We start from the raw sequence: 20,881 nt of genomic DNA, 5'->3' as shown, positions 1-20,881 counted from the left end.
CAGTGACACTAGATATTAAGTAATGAATTCATGTTGAGATGTTATACCAATGGACAGAACACATAGAAGGACATGTCAGCTGATGATGTAGCAAGAAAAGGAAGCCGTGTCTTTTGTACAATTGTTTTTAGCTATTTTCACTTACTCAATTAATTGATCAAATGTAATTTTGCAATTGAAATGTGGCCATATTTTGCAATGTGGAAATGTTGCCATGGAAAGCAGTATATTATTTCCTATGTTGATGACATTTTCTTGGCATCTAGGACCATTTTGCAGTATATCTGATTATTGTTCAGGAAGAAAATGTTTTCTCCCCTGAAGCAGTTGATTAGGATGGTGAAAGTAATACTGTGTTGAGCTGCCTGCATGGTCCTGTGAGATATGTCAAGTGGAGGGAAAATCCTGCTACTGCATGTCTATGTAATAGTAGCATAGGCATTCTGTCAGGTCCACCTGGCTGCAGTATTCTCCCGTCCGTCCACTTCCTCCTCCCAACTTTATTGCCTCTAGCACTTCCTGTTAATCAACCATGGCGCTGACTGTTGGCTACTTTTCCGCTGTCAATTTCACAGAATAAATATTATGAATAAATAAGAAAGATGAAGGTTGACTGAAACATTGTGTAATTATACATTTGTGATATTACCTTTCAACAGCCGTCTCGTGTTGCCCTAACCTCACGTTAGTGCCACGCTAGTCAAATCAGTCAAGGCAGTGCTTTCTCATATCGTAGAACACTGAGATGAAGACAATAGTCCAGAACTGTGCTGTTGTGCTAGTTGAGAACGAGAGGTGTGAAACAGTTGACATGAAATCAATAGGCTTCTGTGTAGATGGTGAAGTGGAGAGGAGAGGAGAGGAGAGGAGAGAGAGAGAGAGAGAGAGAGAGAGAGAGAGAGAGAGAGAGAGAGAGAGAGAGAGAGCATAAAGTAGTGGACCTTACCATCCAGCGTTCAGTGACTGTCTATCACATGTATTTGTTTTCATCATCATACAGACCACCTTTCTTTTCACCTTCCCAGTCTAGTCCAACCCCAGCCCCAGTCTAGTCCAACCCCAGCCCCAGTCCAACCCCAGCCCCAGTCATACCCCAGCCCCAGTCCAACCCTAGTCCAGCCCAGACACTCAGAGAGTCTAACACGATCTCTGAGATTTCTATAGAGCAGAGGGGGGAGTAGAGCAGAGCAGCAGGCCCTCCCACCGCCTACATAGAGCAGAGGGGGGAGTAGAGTAGAGCGGAGCAGCAGGCCCTCCCACCGCCTATAAAGGACAGCCATACGGAGACACTCAGACAGAAATCACACGTGTATCTGTGTAGAGGCAGAGGGAGGCTAACAGCACGCTGAGGGGAACTCAGAGGAAACAGACGCTCACAATATAGCCAGCCAGGAGTGAAGGAGGGGTCCACCTTGAGAGAGAGAGACAGACAGACAGAGAAAGAGAGATAGGTGAGAGAGTGAGACAGAGAAAGAGAGAGGAGAGAGAGAGAGAGAAGCAGAGAAGAGAGAGAGATAGGTGAGAGAGTGAGACAGAGAAAGAGAGAGGAAGAGAGAGAGAGGTGAGAGAAGCAGAGAAAGAGCGAGAGATAGCAAATAGTGATTTAATCTGAGTGTCTTGATCTCTTTTGTCCTCATGTCCAAGGATTAAGTAGAGGATCTACAGTACTGGGGGATCTGGTCTTTCTACAGGTCTCTATATGAGAGAGGAGTCTCCCACCTGTCTTGTAGATCTGGACTGATGTCTTTTACGATGGTGCATACGGCTCCCCAAGCCGCTTCCTCTTCTCCGACATCAGCATGATGTCAGAGGACGAGGAGGAGAACGGCGGCAGCGAGAGCTCGGGCTCCGACTCCCAGAAGTCCTCCTTCCGTCTCAACGGCGGCTCCAACGGGTTTCAGATCAAGGTGGGAAGCAGGAAGAGGAAGTTCTGCGGAGTTGCCGGGAGGCTGGCGGGGCCCCGATGGTGGCAGGGGCCCCGGTGGTGATGTGCGGCAGCGGAACGTGGCAAACGCCGAGAGAGGGACCGCACCAACAGCGTGAACACGGCCTTCACTGCCCTGAGGACCCTCATCCCCACCGAGCCAGCCGACAGGAAGCTGTCCAAGATCGGGACTCTGCGGCTGGCGTCCAGCTACATCTCCCACCTGGGTAATGTACTGCTGGTGGGCGGAGGCGTGTGGGGATGGGCAGCCGTGCCACACCTCCACCCCCATTCCACCACCACACCCTCCAGTCCCAGCCCCTCGCGCCCGACCGGGCTCAGAGAACCAGCCCAAACACATCTGTACTTTCTGCCTCAGCAAGCAGAGGAAAATGGTGAGTGCCACTGGAGGAGGCAGAGCTACTGTATGACTGACAGTAGAGTGGTATGGTGTGGATGTCAAGGGTCTTATTGGTTGAAATCCTCCCAGAGAAAAAATAACTAAACTAGGCCGTTCATAGAGTCCCTTTAAGTGGCATTTCAACTTCCAAACAAACTATTTTAGAGCTAATTCTGGGTTCTTATTGTAGGTAAATCTGTCATTGAGAAAATGATAATTTCACTGTGGGCTGCGTCTTGTGGCCGAACTCCTCATGGCTAAAGGCTGGGTTTTAGCCCCACGTTATTTGGATAGTCCCCTATAGATAGTCTATATTAGTTAAAACTGTCACCAAACTATCATTAGTTTGATCATAAGAATATGTTGAATTAATTAGGTAGGTTATGGAAAAAAGTTAGGGAAACACTTGGATATATTCACCCTCTTCAATGCTGCCTTCTCGTTCAAATCAGTGTAATACTATAATACTGTAGTTATTAATAAGGAGCCAATTTCATCCTAACCTGACCGTTGCACATCTAAGCTCATTTATGTGGGAATGGTTGACATGTGGCAGCCTCCCCGCAGTGTGAAATCTACACCTCTGTTCCCTACCACTGGTGGAGTCGATGGGACCAGTCAGAGCAGAAACACTGAAGTACAACCTCAACTCTCATTACATTAGACCTGCATAATATATTCCATTGAGCAGGCGCTTTGTCCCCCAAAGTGACTTACAGTAGTGCGTACATACATGTTGTTATGGGTGGTCAGCAGGACTCAAACCCACAGTCCTGACATTACAAGCACCATGCTCTACCAACTGAGCCACGCAGGACCTGCATCAGCCCCAGGATGAGTGGCCTAGATGAGGACTGATTGTTGACGTCAGAGAAAACAGTGAGGACTAAGCCGTTGGATTTAGAACCTTGTGAACTGGACAAGATCATCACTCCAGGTGGAAAGTGAACGGTAGAGAATCGTGTATCATCAAAGTATAAATGAACCCGTAAAAAAGAGAATTCATCCATGCAGTACTCACAAGTTTGCCTGACTGACTCATCCTGAATTTAGTTACGCTGCTCTGTCGATCACTGCATACGTTCATCTTGGAGAAGAAATGATAGTGAGCCTGGTGTTTGGCCGGGCAATGTGAATGAGTTGTCAGGCAAGTCACAAATACCCTGGACAAAATAACTACTACAAGCATACAGTCAGCCAAAATAACTACTACAAGCATACAGTCAGCCAAAATAACTACTACAAGCATACAGTCAGCAAAATAACTACTACAAGCATACAGTCAGCAAAATAACTACTACAAGCATACAGTCAGCCAAAATAACTACTACAAGCATACAGTCAGTCAAAATAACTACTACAAGCATACAGTCAGCCAAAATAACTACTACAAGCATACAGTCAGCCAAAATAACTACTACAAGCATACAGTCAGCCAAAATAACTACTACAAGCATACAGTCAGCCAAAATAACTACTACAAGCATACAGTCAGCCAAAATAACTACTACAAGCATACAGTCAGCAAATAACTACTACAAGCATACAGTCAGCCAAAATAACTACTACAAGCATACAGTCAGCCAAAATAACTACTACAAGCATACAGTCAGCCAAAATAACTACTACAAGCATACAGTCAGCCAAAATAACTACTACAAGCATACAGTCAGCCAAAATAACTACTACAAGCATACAGTCAGCCAAAATAACTACTACAAGCATACAGTCAGCCAAAATAACTACTACAAGCATACAGTCAGCCAAAATAACTACTACAAGCATACAGTCAGCCAAAATAACTACTACAAGCATACAGTCAGCCAAAATAACTACTACAAGCATACAGTCAGCCAAAATAACTACTACAAGCATACAGTCAGCCAAAATAACTACTACAAGCATACAGTCAGCCAAAATAACTACTACAAGCATACAGTCAGCCAAAATAACTACTACAAGCATACAGTCAGCCAAAATAACTACTACAAGCATACAGTCAGCCAAAATAACTACTACAAGCATACAGTCAGCCAAAATAACTACTACAAGCATACAGTCAGCCAAAATAACTACTACAAGCATACAGTCAGCAAAATAACTACTACAAGCATACAGTCAGCCAAAATAACTACTACAAGCATACAGTCAGCCAAAATAACTACTACAAGCATACAGTCAGCCAAAATAACTACTACAAGCATACAGTCAGCCAAAATAACTACTACAAGCATACAGTCAGCCAAAATAACTACTACAAGCATACAGTCAGCCAAAATAACTACTACAAGCATAACAGTCAGCATACAAAATAGTCACATCTGGAGATGTGTTGTTCTCCTCCTCATTCATTCTGCTGTTAACCACCTTGCCGTTACAACTCTGAGTCCCTGTCTCAAGTGGAACCCTATTCCCAGTGGTGAAAAACATACCCAATTGTGATACTTGAGTAATGGTATAGATACCTTAATAGAAAGTCACCCAGTAAAATACCACCTGAGTAAAAGTCTAAAAGTATTTGGTTCTAAATATACTTAAGTATCAGAAGTAAATGTAGAAGTAAAAATTATTTCAAATGTCTTCTTTTAAGCACAACAGATGGCACCATTTTCTTGCTTTTAAAATGTATGGATAGCCAGGGGCACACTCCAACACTCACACATCATTTACCTATAGCCAAGGGCACACTCCAACACTCAGACATCATTTACCTATAGCCAGGGGCACCACTCCAACACTCAGACATCATTTACCTACAGCCAGGGGCACCACTCCAACACTCAGACATCATTTACCTATAGCCAGGGGCACCACTCCAACACTCAGACATCATTTACCTATAGCCAGGGGCACCACTCCAACACTCAGACATCATTTACCTATAGCCAGAGGCACACTCCAACACTCAGACATCATTTACCTATAGCCAGGGGCACCACTCCAACACTCAGACATCATTTACCTATAGCCAGGGGCACATTCCAACACTCACACATCATTTACCTATAGCCAGGGGCACCACTCCAACACTCAGACATCATTTACCTATAGCCAGGGGCACCACTCCAACACTCAGACATCATTTACCTATAGCCAGGGGCACGCTCCAACACTCAGACATCATTTACCTATAGCCAGGGGCACGCTCCAACATCATTTACCTATAGCCAGGGGCACACTCCAACACTCAGACATCATTTACCTATAGCCAGGGGCACGCTCCAACATCATTTACCTATAGCCAGGGCACACTCCAACACTCAGACATCATTTACCTATAGCCAGGGCACCACTCCAACACTCACACATCATTTACCTATAGCCAGGGCACACTCCAACATCATTTACCTATAGCCAGGGGCACGCTCCAACACTCAGACATCATTTACCTATAGCCAGGGCACCACTCCAACACTCAGACATCATTTACCTATAGCAAGGGGCACGCTCCAACACTCAGACATCATTTACCTATAGCCAGGGCACGCTCCAACACTCAGACATCATTTACCTATAGCCAGGGGCACGCTCCAACATCATTTACCTATAGCCAGGGGCACACTCCAACACTCAGACATCATTTACCTATAGCCAGGGGCACCACTCCAACACTCAGACATCATTTACCTATAGCCAGGGGCACGCTCCAACATCATTTACCTATAGCCAGGGGCACACTCCAACACTCAGACATCATTTACCTATAGCCAGGGGCACCACTCCAACACTCACACATCATTTACCTATAGCCAGGGGCACGCTCCAACACTCAGACATCATTTACCTATAGCCAGGGGCACCACTCCAACACTCAGACATCATTTACCTATAGCCAGGGGCACCCTCCAACACTCAGACATCATTTACCTATAGCCAGGGGCACGCATCAGGGGCACACTCCAACACTCAGACATCATTTACCTATAGCCAGGGGCACACTCCAACACTCAGACATCATTTACCTATAGCCAGGGGCACACTCCAACACTCAGACATCATTTACCTATAGCCAGGGGCACCACTCCAACACTCAGACATCATTTACCTATAGCCAGGGGCACCACTCCAACACTCACACATCATTTACCTATAGCCAGGGGCACGCTCCAACACTCAGACATCATTTACCTATAGCCAGGGGCACCACTCCAACACTCAGACATCATTTACCTATAGCCAGGGGCACCACTCCAACACTCAGACATCATTTACCTATAGCCAGGGGCACCACTCCAACACTCAGACATCATTTACCTATAGCCAGGGGCACACTCCAACACTCAGACATCATTTACCTATAGCCAGGGGCACACTCCAACACTCAGACATCATTTACCTATAGCCAGGGGCACACTCCAACACTCAGACATCATTTACCTATAGCCAGGGCACCACTCCAACACTCAGACATCATTTACCTATAGCCAGGGGCACCACTCCAACACTCAGACATCATTTACCTATAGCCAGGGGCACCACTCCAACACTCAGACATCATTTACCTATAGCCAGGGCACACTCCAACACTCAGACATCATTTACCTATAGCCAGGGGCACCACTCCAACACTCAGACATCATTTACCTATAGCCAGGGGCACCACTCCAACACTCAGACATCATTTACCTATAGCCAGGGGCACCACTCCAACACTCAGACATCATTTACCTATAGCCAGGGGCACCACTCCAACACTCAGACATCATTTACCTATAGCCAGGGGCACCACTCCAACACTCACACATCATTTACCTATAGCCAGGGGCACCACTCCAACACTCAGACATCATTTACCTATAGCCAGGGGCACCACTCCAACACTCAGACATCATTTACCTATAGCCAGGGGCACCACTCCAACACTCAGACATCATTTACCTATAGCCAGGGGCACCACTCCAACACTCAGACATCATTTACCTATAGCCAGGGGCACACTCCAACACTCACACATCATTTACAAAAGATGCATTTGTGAGTCTGCCAGATCAGAGGTCATTTAGAGGATGACCATGGATGTTATCTTTATAAGTGTGGAATTAGACCATGTTCCTGTCCTGCTAAGCATTCAAAATGTAAGGCCAGGGGCACCACTCCAACACTACTTCTGGGTGTAAGGTAAAATTTACCTATAGCCAGTAAAAACTACATTATTTTCTTTAGGAATGTAGTGGAGTAAACACTAAAAGTACAGATACTCCAAAAACTACTTAATGTAGCACTTTAAAGTATTTGTACATAAGTACTTTACATGACAGCCTATTGTCAAAAGTAGTGAGTCTGCCATATAGAGGTACAGGGTGCCAGGAGTCCATAGTTCTCTGGTCAAAAGTAATGCATTATATAGGGAAAATGGGTGCCAGAAAAAGTCCATAGTTCTCTGGTCAAAAGTAATGTATTATATAAAAACAGGGTGCCAGATTTGTCCATAGTTCTCTGGTCAGCAGTAATGTATTATATAGGGAACAGGGTGCCAGAGTCCATAGTTCTCTGGTCAACAGTAATGCATTATATAGGGAACAGGATGCCAGAGTCCATAGTGCTCTGGTCAACAGTAGTACATTATATAGGGAACAGGGTGCCAGAGTCCATAGTGCTCTGGTCAACAGTAATGTATTATATAGGGAACAGGGTGCCAGAGTCCATAGTGCTCTGGTCAACAGAAGTGCATTATATAGGGAACAGGATGCCAGAGTCCATAGTGCTCTGGTCAACAGTAGTACATTATATAGGGAACAGGATGCCAGAGTCCATAGTGTTCTGGTCAACAGTAGTGCATTATATAGGGAACAGGGTGCCAGAGTCCATAGTGCTCTGGTCAACAGTAATGCATTATATAGGGAACAGGGTGCCAGAGTCCATAGTGTTCTGGTCAACAGTAATGTATTATATAGGGAACAGGGTGCCAGAGTCCATAGTGCTCTGGTCAACAGTAATGCATTATAGGGAACAGGGTGCCAGAGTCCATAGTGCTCTGGTCAACAGTAATGTATTATATAGGGAACAGGGTGCCAGAGTCCATAGTGCTCTGGTCAACAGTAATGTATTATATAGGAACAGGGTGCCAGAGTCCATAGTGCTCTGGTCAACAGAAGTGCATTATATAGGGAACAGGGTGCCAGAGTCCATAGTGCTCTGGTCAACAGAAGTGCATTATATAGGGAACAGGGTGCCAGAGTCCATAGTGCTCTGGTCAACAGTAATGTATTATATAGGGAACAGGGTGCCAGAGTCCATAGTGCTCTGGTCAACAGTAGTGCATTATATAGGGAACAGGGTGCAAGAGTCCATAGTGCTCTGGTCAACAGTAATGCATTATATAGGGAACAGGGTGCCAGAGTCCATAGTGCTCTGGTCAACAATAATGCATTATATAGGGAACAGGGTGCAAGAGTCCATAGTGCTCTGGTCAACAATAATGTATTATATAGGGAACAGGGTGCCAGAGTCCATAGTGCTCTGGTCAACAGTAATGCATTGTATAGGGAACAGGGTGCCAGAGTCCATAGTGCTCTGGTCAACAGTAATGCATTGTATAGGGAACAGGGTGCCAGAGTCCATATTCTCTGGTCAACAGTAATGCATTATATAGGGAACAGGGTGCCAGAGTCCATAGTCCATAGTGCTCTGGTCAACAGTAATGCATTATATAGGGAACAGGGTGCCATAGTCCATAGTGCTCTGGTCAACAGTAATGCATTATATAGGGAACAGGGTGCCAGAGTCCATAGTGCTCTGGTCAACAGTAATGCATTATATAGGGAACAGGGTGCCAGAGTCCATAATTCTCTGGTCAACAGTAGTGCATTATATAGGGAACAGGGTGCCAGAGTCCATAGTGCTCTGGTCAACAGTAGTGCATTATATAGGGAACAGGGTGCCAGAGTCCATAGTGCTCTGGTCAACAGTAGTGCATTATATAGGGAACAGGGTGCCAGAGTCCATAGTGCTCTGGTCAACAGTAATGCATTATATAGGGAACAGGGTGCCAGAGTCCATAGTGCTCTGGTCAACAGTAATGCATTATATAGGGAACAGGGTGCCAGAGTCCAGAGTCCATAGTGCTCTGGTCAACAGTAGTGCATTATATAGGGAACAGGGTGCCAGAGTCCATAGTGCTCTGGTCAACAGTAGTGCATTATAGGGAACAGGGTGCCAGAGTCCATAGTGCTCTGGTCAACAGTAATGTATTATATAGGGAACAGGGTGCCAGAGTCCATAGTGCTCTGGTCAACAGTAGTGCATTATATAGGGAACAGGGTGCCAGAGTCCATAGTTCTCTGGTCAACAGTAATGTATTATATAGGGAACAGGGTGCCAGAGTCCATAGTGCTCTGGTCAACAGTAATGTATTATATAGGGAACAGGGTGCCAGAGTCCATAGTGCTCTGGTCAACAGTAGTGCATTATATAGGGAACAGGGTGCCAGAGTCCATAGTGCTCTGGTCAACAGTAGTGCATTATATAGGGAACAGGGTGCCAGAGTCCATATTCTCTGGTCAACAGTAGTGCATTATATAGGGAACAGGGTGCCAGAGTCCATAGTGCTCTGGTCAACAGTAGTGCATTATATAGGGAACAGGGTGCCAGAGTCCATAGTGCTCTGGTCAACAGTAATGTATTATATAGGAACAGGGTGCCAGAGTCCATAGTGCTCTGGTCAACAGTAATGCATTATATAGGGAACAGGGTGCCAGAGTCCATAGTTCTCTGGTCAACAGTAGTGCATTATATAGTGAACAGGGTGCCAGAGTCCATAGTGCTCTGGTCAACAGTAGTGCATTATATAGGGAACAGGATGCCAGAGTCCATAGTGCTCTGGTCAACAGTAATGCATTATATAGGGGAACAGGGTGCCAGAGTCCATATTCTCTGGTCAACAGTAGTGCATTATATAGGGAACAGGGTGCCAGAGTCCATATTCTCTGGTCAACAGTAGTGCATTATATAGGGAACAGGATGCCAGAGTCCATAGTGCTCTGGTCAACAGTAATGCATTATATAGGGAACAGGGTGCCAGAGTCCATAGTTCTCTGGTCAACAGTAGTGCATTATATAGGGAACAGGGTGCCAGAGTCCATAGTTCTCTGTTCAACAGTAGTGCATTATATAGGGAACAGGGTGCCAGAGTCCATAGTGCTCTGGTCAACAGTAGTGCATTATATAGGGAACAGGATGCCAGAGTCCATAGTGCTCTGGTCAACAGTAGTGCATTATATAGGGAACAGGATGCCAGAGTCCATAGTGCTCTGGTCAACAGTAGTGCATTATATAGAGAACAGGATGCCAGAGTCCATAGTGCTCTGGTCAACAGTAATGCATTATATAGGGAACAAGGTGCCATTTGACAGAAACTGTAGACATTATGTTTTTTTGTCCCATGCACAGCATAAAGATATTCATTCATCGTTGAACCCAATGGTGGGGATTGTGATAGTATCATTCAACAATAACTAGAATGTATAGAATGTATGCCTGTATAGAATGTATGAATGTATAGAATGTATGCCTGTATAGAATGTATGCATGTATAGAATGTATGCATGTATAGAATGTATGCATGTATAGAATGTATGCCTGTATAGAATGTATGCCTGTATAGAATGTATGAATGTATAGAATGTATGCCTGTATAGAATGTATGCCTGTATAGAATGTATGCATGTATAGAATGTATAGAATGTATGCATGTATAGAATGTATGCATGTATAGAATGTATAGAATGTATGCCTGTATAGAATGTATGAATGTATAGAATGTATGCATGTATAGAATGTATGCATGTATAGAATGTATAGAATGTATGCATATATAGAATGTATAGAATGTATGCATGTATAGAATGTATAGAATGTATGCATGTATAGAATGTATGCATGTATAGAATATATGAATGTATGCATGTATAGAATGTATGCATATATAGAATATATGAATGTATAGAATGTATGCATGTATAGAATGTATAGAATGTATGCATGTATAGAATGTATGCATGTATAGAATATATGAATGTATAGAATGTATGCATGTATAGAATGTATGCATGTATAGAATGTATAGAATGTATGCATATATAGAATGTATAGAATGTATGCATGTATAGAATGTATAGAATGTATGCATGTATAGAATGTATGCATGTATAGAATATATGAATGTATAGAATGTATGCATGTATAGAATGTATGCATATATAGAATGTATAGAATGTATGCATGTATAGAATGTATAGAATGTATGCATGTATAGAATGTATGCATGTATAGAATGTATGCCTTAGATTTGCAACATAGAATGAATATACAATGTTTGACTAAGGCAGCTAAACATCAGAAAGAGGATGACAATGTGAAAATACTCTTCACTATCAGGAAGGAGTCATATTTATACAATGCATGAAGAAATATTTCAGATTTATAATGCTGTGAATGGTTTTAATTCAAAGTTCAGCGACTATAACATTTTACAACAGTATAATTGGTCATTGGATTTGGACTTTTGGAAACAGACATATGACTCCAGAATGTATAGAATGTATGCATATATAGAATGTATAGAATGTATGCTTGTATAGAATGTATGAATGTATAGAATGTATGCCTGTATAGAATGTATGCATGTATAGAATGTATAGAATGTATGCATATATAGAATGTATAGAATGTATGCATGTATAGAATGTATAGAATGTATGCTTGTATAGAATGTATGAATGTATCGAATGTATGCATGTATAGAATGTATGCATGTATAGAATGTATGCATATATAGAATGTATAGAATGTATGCATGTATAGAATGTATAGAATGTATGCATGTATAGAATGTATGCATGTATAGAATATATGAATGTATAGAATGTATGCATGTATAGAATGTATGCATATATAGAATGTATAGAATGTATGCATGTATAGAATGTATAGAATGCATGCATGTATAGAATGTATGCATGTATAGAATGTATGAATGTATAGAATGTATGCATGTATAGAATGTATGCCTTAGATTTGCAACATAGAATGAATATACAATGTTTGACTAAGGCAGCTAAACATCAGAAAGAGGATGACAATGTGAAAATACTCTTCACTATCAGGAAGGAGTCATATTTATACAATGCATGAAGAAATATTTCAGATTTATAATGCTGTGAATGGTTTTAATTCAAAGTTCAGCGACTATAAAATTTTACAACAGTATAATTGGTCATTGGATTTGGACTTTTGGAAACAGACAAATGAAAACAGATTCTGACCATATATCCCAATAATGAATCCAGAATAAATGTATCCTGGAAGTAATTGGACATTGTTAGAATCCTACAGAATAAACCAGCTAATGAGATAATTGCCCTTTAAATGATTGATCCAGTGCTGAACCCTGTATTCATTCTGCTGCTGGTATTTGAAACAGATTGAGCTCGCTCTTTTAGCTCTTTGATGTGATGCTTAAAGTAAAACTGGTCTCCATAACAGCTCTCACTCATTTCTCCCATTTAGGCAGTCCCAAATGGCACCCCATTTCCTTTAAAGTGCTTTACTTTGTACCAGGACTCATAGGGCTCTGGTCAAAAGTAGTGCACTATGTAGGAATAGGGTGCCATTTGGGACACAACCCCAGTGCTCATTACTCCCAGAAAAACACCCTTCAGCAGCCACTCGTTTCTTTGTTTCTAAAGAAGAAGAATATAATTAAATGAAGCATATGTGAACTATTCAGTATATAATACGAGTGCAGTTTTGTCTTTTCAACACATTTCAAGACCTGCAGAGTGGGCTAATGAGCTATTGTAGACTGTAGAGAGAGAACACTGTATAAAGTAAAACATCATTGTCTCTTCAAGGTTTTCACAAGTGTTGTTACCCTCAACTGAGGCATAAAATGTATGAAAATAAAGTCATACATGCTTAAGCTATAGCTATGACTTACTGTGTAGGAGACTACATGCCTCAACCATATCATGCCTATTGAGTGTACTTTATCAAACTTCATACTATACTCTCTATTCCATTTAGACAGAGCATGGCCAGCATTTATGAATACTGTATATTCTAGCTGTAGATTTATAGAATTATAAAGTGGATAAACCCAGTAAATCTATAGTCTCCATATCAAGGTTAGAATGCCAGGGATCTTGGCTTCATGGGATCTAGTGATGATGCTTGGCAGTGAACACTCCCATTACAAACCAGGCTTCCCCTTAGGGTCCAAACATTACAGCAACATTGGTCCAGCCCAGTACCTTTAGTTAAATGGATACTGGATATTGAGTATTAAACCAAATGCAAAGTCAGAAGCGCTGGTGACACTTCATAAAAACGTTTATGAGTAAAGCCATTATAAATACTTGTACATTTTTACCAATATTGAAATACTTATTTATAAATCGTTGATTAAATTGTTTAATAATCATGCTTATTCATGAAAGTTATGATAAAGTGTTACCAATCGGAAAAAATTGAAGTGAATGTTTTGTGTTCAGAGGAAGCTTGTTGTTGACTGTTGCGTTCCCTCTCTGCTGTGAGCAGTACTAATAGTATGTACTCTAAATGGCACCGTTTTCCCATAGTGCACTACTTCTGACCAGAGCCCTATGAGTCCGCGCACTATAAAGTGAATAGGGTTCCATTTGTGACGCAGCATAGAGTTGAGTGCTGTGCAGTGCTGCTGCTCCTGCGACTGTATTCCACCTCATGCCTTGTATTGTATTCAAATGATCTTCACTGGGTGTTTTATCATGGACAGACATATGGAAGTAGTTAAAGACGAATCCAACACGAAACAGGAGTCAGTCCTAAAGTGCACATTAAATAAATGAGCGCATTTAAATTAATTGTCATGTTAATGTAATTAGATTATCAGCAACAGGATCGTTATAAAGACAAGTTATAAATTAGATTGAATAGAGATAAAACATGTAGATGTATTTATTTAACTAGGCAAGTCAGTTAAGAACAAATTCTTATTTTCAATGACAGCCTAGGAACAGTGGGTTAACTGCCTGTTCTGGGGTAGAACAACAGATTTGTACCTTTTCAGCTCGGGGATTCAAACTTGCAACCTTTCGGTTACTAGTCCAACACACTAACCACTAGGCTACCCTGCCGCCTCAGTGTCAATATATGACACTGAGCATGATGAATTTGTTTGAATGTATTTTTCCAACTAGTTAGTCATGTTGGAGTAGTGCCGCCCTATTCAGGACAATGTAATCATTTTAACTTATTATTTACTCCACAGAATAGCCAGGACAAAACTATTTCATTAAGTGAAAAAGAAAGCTTGGAAAATCCATGCTTAGTAAATCAATATTTTAGATACGCTACTGTTTCAATACAAAAAGGGGAAATGTATATCATTGATAAGCCTCCTTGAAGGGCGTATTTAACTCATGCAGATGAAACCTCCTTAACCTTTAATATAACAATAATATTTATTCAACAAATGATGTCCACATCTAAAGAAAACAGAAATAGATTCCAGCAGACTCTCTTATCCAGAGACTTACAGTAGTGAGTCATTTAGCAGACTCTCTTATCCAGAGAGACTTACAGTAGTGAGTCATTTAGCAGACGCTCTTATCCAGAGAGACTTACAGTAGTGAGTCATTTAGCAGACTCTCTTATCCAGAGAGACTTACAGTAGTGAGTCATTTAGCAGACTCTCTTATCCAGAGAGACTTACAGTAGTGAGTCATTTAGCAGACTCTCTTATCCAGAGAGACTTACAGTAGTGAGTCATTTAGCAGACTCTCTTATCCAGAGAGACTTACAGTAGTGAGTCATTTAGCAGACTCTCTTATCCAGAGAGACTTACAGTAGTGAGTAATTTAGCAGACGCTCTTATCCAGAGAGACTTACAGTAGTGAGTCATTTAGCAGACGCTCTTATCCAGAGAGACTTACAGTAGTGAGTCATTTAGCAGACGCTCTTATCCAGAGAGACTTACAGTAGTGAGTAATTTAGCAGACGCTCTTATCCAGAGAGACTTACAGTAGTGAGTCATTTAGCAGACGCTCTTATCCAGAGAGACTTACAGTAGTGAGTCATTTAGCAGACACTCTTATCCAGAGAGACTTACAGTAGTGAGTAATTTAGCAGACGCTCTTATCCAGAGAGACTTACAGTAGTGAGTCATTTAGCAGACGCTCTTATCCAGAGAGACTTACAGTAGTGAGTCATTTAGCAGACACTCTTATCCAGAGAGACTTACAGTAGTGAGTCATTTAGCAGACATTCTTATCCAGAGAGACTTACAGTAGTGAGTCATTTAGCAGACTCTCTTATCCAGAGAGACGTACAGTAGTGAGTCATTTAGCAGACGCTCTTATCCAGAGAGACGTACAGTAGTGAGTCATTTAGCAGACTCTCTTATCCAGAGAGACTTACAGTAGTGAGTCATTTAGCAGACTCTCTTATCCAGAGAGACTTACAGTAGTGAGTCATTTAGCAGACTCTCTTATCCAGAGAGACTTACAGTAGTGAGTCATTTAGCAGACACTCTTATCCAGAGAGACTTACAGTAGTGAGTCATTTAGCAGACTCTTATCCAGAGACTTACAGTAGTGAGTCATTTAGCAGACTCTTATCCAGAGAGACTTACAGTAGTGAGTCATTTAGCAGACACTCTTATCCAGAGAGACTTACAGTAGTGAGTCATTTAGCAGACTCTCTTATCCAGAGAGACTTACAGTAGTGAGTCATTTAGCAGACACTCTTATCCAGAGAGACTTACAGTAGTGAGTGAGTCATTTAGCAGACTCTCTTATCCAGAGAGACTTACAGACTTATCCAGAGACTTACAGTAGTGAGTCATTTAGCAGACTCTCTTATCCAGAGAGACTTACAGTAGTGAGTCATTTAGCAGACACTCTTATCCAGAGAGACTTACAGTAGTGAGTCATTTAGCAGACTCTCTTATCCAGAGAGACTTACAGTAGTGAGTCATTTAGCAGACACTCTTATCCAGAGAGACTTACAGTAGTGAGTCATTTAGCAGACTCTCTTATCCAGAGAGACTTACAGTAGTGAGTCATTTAGCAGACACTCTTATCCAGAGAGACTTACAGTAGTGAGTCATTTAGCAGACTCTCTTATCCAGAGAGACTTACAGTAGTGAGTCATTTAGCAGACTCTCTTATCCAGAGAGACTTACAGTAGTGAGTCATTTAGCAGACTCTCTTATCCAGAGAGACTTACAGTAGTGAGTCATTTAGCAGACTCTCTTATCCAGAGAGACTTACAGTAGTGAGTCATTTAGCAGACTCTCTTATCCAGAGAGACTTACAGTAGTGAGTCATTTAGCAGACTCTCTTATCCAGAGAGACGTACAGTAGTGAGTCATTTAGCAGACTCTGTCCAGGTAGACTTACAGTAGTGAGTGCTTACATTTTCATTCTGGTCCCCCATGGGATTTGAACCCACAATCCTGGTGTTGCAAGCACTATGCTCTACCAACTGAGTTACACAGGACCAACCCGGCCTCACAACCGCAGACCACGTGTAACAATGCCAACCCAGGACCTCAACATCCAGCTTCTTCACATGCAGGATCCTCTGAGACCAGCCCCCCGCACAGCTGATGAAACTGGATTTGCACAATCTAAGAATTTCTGCACAAACTGTCAGAAACCCTCTCAGGGAAGCTCATCTGCGTGCTCGTTGTTCTCACCAGGGTCTTGACCTGACTGCAGTTTGGCGTCACAACCGACTTCAGTGGGCAAATACTCACTTTTGATGGCCACTGGAATGCTGGAGAAGTGTGCTCTTCATGGACGAATCCCGGTTTCAACTGTACCGGGCAGATGGCAGACAGCCATCATCTCATGTTTCAGCATGATAATGCATGGCCCCATGTCGCAAGGATCTGTACACTATTCCTGGAAGCTGAACATGTCCTAGTTCTTCTATGGCTTGCATACTCACCAGACATGTGAGTTTGAGCATGTTTGGGATACTCTGGATCAATGTGTATTGCAGCATGTTCCAGTTCCCACCAATATCCAGCAACTTCACACAGCCATTGAAGAGGAGTGGGACAACATTCCACACTCAACAGCTTGATTAACTCTATGCAAAGGAGTTGTGTCACGCTGCATGAGGCAAATGGTGGTCACACCAGATACTGACTGGTTTTCTGATCCACACCCCTACCTTTTTTTAAGGTATCTGTGATCAACAGATGCATATCTGTATTCCCAGCCATGTGAAATCCCTAGATTATCTCTTAATTAATTTATTTCAATTGACAAATTTCCTTATTTGAACTGTATTCTTTGAAATTGTTGCATGTTGCGTTTATATTTTTGTTCAGTGTATTAATATTCTGTCAGTAGCCATAAGATTTCCCCAAAAGCTTCAGTAAGAAAACTGACCAGAGCTTCTTATTCTGATTAGAATCCATTTGACTCCAGGAGCATTGATTAGGAGCTCCAGCTCCCGCTCCCGCTTAGCTCACATACGGTACAGCCTAGCTCTGACTCAAGAAACAATGCCATTCCTATAACTTACAACCTCCTCACCAAAGCGAATAGACGTAATGCAAGCCAGGTGTGTCACAAAACACAGAGAGGTGAGAAGGGAAAATATGAGGCTCTGCTTGCTGTTCCCTGGGCTGGCTTCCTGTCCAGACAACCTGGACCCCAAGGAAATAACCACAGGAGAAAATCAAGGGTGCTCTGTTTTGATGGAACAGACAAATGCTAAACATCCCATTCTGATTCAAACCCTTTATTTTTCACTCTGTTGGCCTAGATTACAATGATGTCATTGTGACTGCAGACTGAAAAATAAGGTGAAATGGAGAGCTGGGCTACATCAGTTCATGCATCTAATCTAAGTGTGCGTCCCAAATGGCACTCTATTCCCTATATAGTGCACTACTTTTGACCAAAAGTAAACGTGAGTCATTTACATTACATTTACATTTAAGTCATTTAGCAGACGCTCTTATCCAGAGCGACTTAGTCCTATGGGACATAGTCAAAAATAGTGCACTATTAAGGGGATAGGGAGTCATCTTCAGTGGGTGAAAACCAGGAGGTCTGATGATGTTTTCTCTCTTTCAGAACAGAGACAGAGACAGAAAACAACTGTAAGAAGATAACGCCTGAAGGACAGAAACATCCAGAGGATAAATATCCAACGCTATTGTGAAGGATCAGTTCAATTAGCCTATTCTTCAAATGAAAGTTGGAATTACAGTTGCGTACTTAATAAGAATACAATATTTGTATCATGTGTATATATATATAATATATATATATATATATATATATATATATATATATATATATATATATATATACTATATATATATTGAAAGCACAATGGTGTATTTAAGACCATGGAGGATTTGATAGGTGTGTTAAGGGAGGATGTGGCAGCAAAAAGTCCATGAAACATGGGATGATATATAGACTCATGACCGGTTACTATCTATCCTTAAACTACTGGGCATTATAATGAACAGGCAGAGGAGGACAGCTATGTCAACGGCTGCAGCCCAAATGGCACTATATTCCCTATATAGTGCACTACTTGGGCTCTGGACACACAAATGACTCGTTACTGAACCTTCCACGGACTTCAGAGCACCCAAATATGACATAACACCAGTCTAGAACCCTCCCTGGACTGTATGCCCTTCACTCTCATCAATACGTGCTGGATGTTCATGTTATTGATGTGAAACATATTGCTATTACACTGATGGATCTGAAGTGTACTGGCTGAATCATGGGAGAAAGGCAACCCTTTAGGAAGAATCAGCAGTAGTTCAGTACCATGCAGACCCTGACATCCCCCATCCTTTCATCAATTACCAATCAGATGGATTTATAAAGCTCTTCTCTTTTACATCAACAGTTGTTACAGAGTGCTTTTCAGAAGCACAAGCAGAAGCACAGCCCTCAGCCTCAGACAGTGGTGATGGTGACTGGCAGAGCAGAGGAACAGATCCTAGATTACATCTGCAGGTAGAGCTCTGGAAGTCTGCCTGTCCCTTCCCCTGACTGTCCTCTCGTTTACCTTTGGAATTCCATGTGCTCCCTCCGTCTCTCCTCCTCTTCTCCTGCGTTCTTCCTTCTTTTTCCCAGGAGCGCTACTGACTCACAGGCTCTGTTCTGATGGCTTTACAATGTGTGCAGGGTTCACTCAGATTGTCCTCTGTCCTGCATCTTTGCTGCTTCCTTTTCTATCCGCCATCCGTGACCCCTGTTTGAAGAAGAAGAAGAGGTCCACTTCATTGTGCTATATCCATGGATGTCCAACTGCTCCTTGTCTTGTCCTTTTGTCCGACCCTCCAAAGACTTACACACACATACAATGTTTTGAGCGCTCTGACAGATTTCGGTCCACCTCCTGAAAAATCATCAAGATCTTTTCATAAATAGTTGAACATTTGGAAATCTGGGCCAATGTTGTGTATTGTTTATGTGTTTTTGTATTGTTTATGTATTGTTCGATAAAAATATGTTTTATGCTAATGCTCCTTTTCGTGTTATATCATGTGGTCTTCGGATCACAGTTAGTGCAAATCTTTGAAGTCAAATATCTATTATGTTGCCATAGTAGCTAGGTGGCTAGATTGTCTGAACTGCTTGTGTGGAGCAGCTTCATAGAACACTCCCACCATTCCCAGACCCCAGACCAAACCTCTCAGATCATCACCAGTGACATCAGCTAAGAAAACACAGTCCATAAGGACATCTGGTTTGGGTTGATGATACTCTCTCTGCCCAATGGAAACCCAGTGACCTGTGGACAGTTTAATCAGACCATATAACCCACATCTTTCCCTTCTCTTTACTTAATCTATCATCCAAAAACAACAAACGGTCATCATCTGTCTGCCCCTGGACTAGTGGAAAGAACCTAACTAGACTAGACCACCGGTGACAGACAGTGTTAATGGGTTATTAGGACCACCGGTGATGCTGCTGGAGTGACAGACAGTGTTAATAGGTTATTAGGACCACCGGTGATGCTGCTTGAGTGACAGACAGTGTTAATAGGTTATTAGGACCACCGGTGATGCTGCTTGAGTGACAGACAGTGTTAATAGGTTATTTGGACCAGTGGTGATGCTGCTGGAGTGACAGACAGTGTTAATAGGTTATTAGGACCAGTGGTGATGCTGCTGGAGTGACAGACAGTGTTAATGGGTTATTAGGACCACTGGTGATGCTGCTGGAGTGACAGACAGTGTTGATGGGTTATTAGGACCACTGGTGATGCTGCTGGAGTGACAGACAGTGTTAATGGGTTATTTGGACCAGTGGTGATGCTGCTGGAGTGACAGACAGTGTTAATAGGTTATTAGGACCAGTGGTGATGCTGCTGGAGTGACAGACAGTGTTAATGGGTTATTAGGACCAGCAGTGATGCTGCTTGAGTGACAGACAGTGTTAATGGGTTATTAGGACCAGCAGTGATGCTGCTGGAGTGACAGACAGTGTTAATGGGTTATTAGGACCACCGGTGATGCTGCTGGAGTGACAGACAGTGTTAATAGGTTATTAGGACCAGCAGTGATGCTGCTGGAGTGACAG

The 20,881-nt window shown here is 42.3% G+C and overlaps 1 pseudogene; it reads left to right on the top strand.

Moving 5' to 3' along the window:
- Nucleotides 1-1,513: 1,513 nt before the first annotated feature.
- On the top strand, nt 1,514-19,457 carry LOC127927560 (basic helix-loop-helix transcription factor scleraxis-like; annotated as a pseudogene).
- Nucleotides 19,458-20,881: the final 1,424 nt, after the last annotated feature.

This window comes from Oncorhynchus keta, unplaced genomic scaffold, assembly GCF_023373465.1.
Source record: "Oncorhynchus keta strain PuntledgeMale-10-30-2019 unplaced genomic scaffold, Oket_V2 Un_scaffold_1526_pilon_pilon, whole genome shotgun sequence".
In the NCBI taxonomy this organism is placed as follows: domain Eukaryota; kingdom Metazoa; phylum Chordata; class Actinopteri; order Salmoniformes; family Salmonidae; genus Oncorhynchus; species Oncorhynchus keta.
This window is presented reverse-complemented; position numbering and strand designations above follow the sequence as displayed.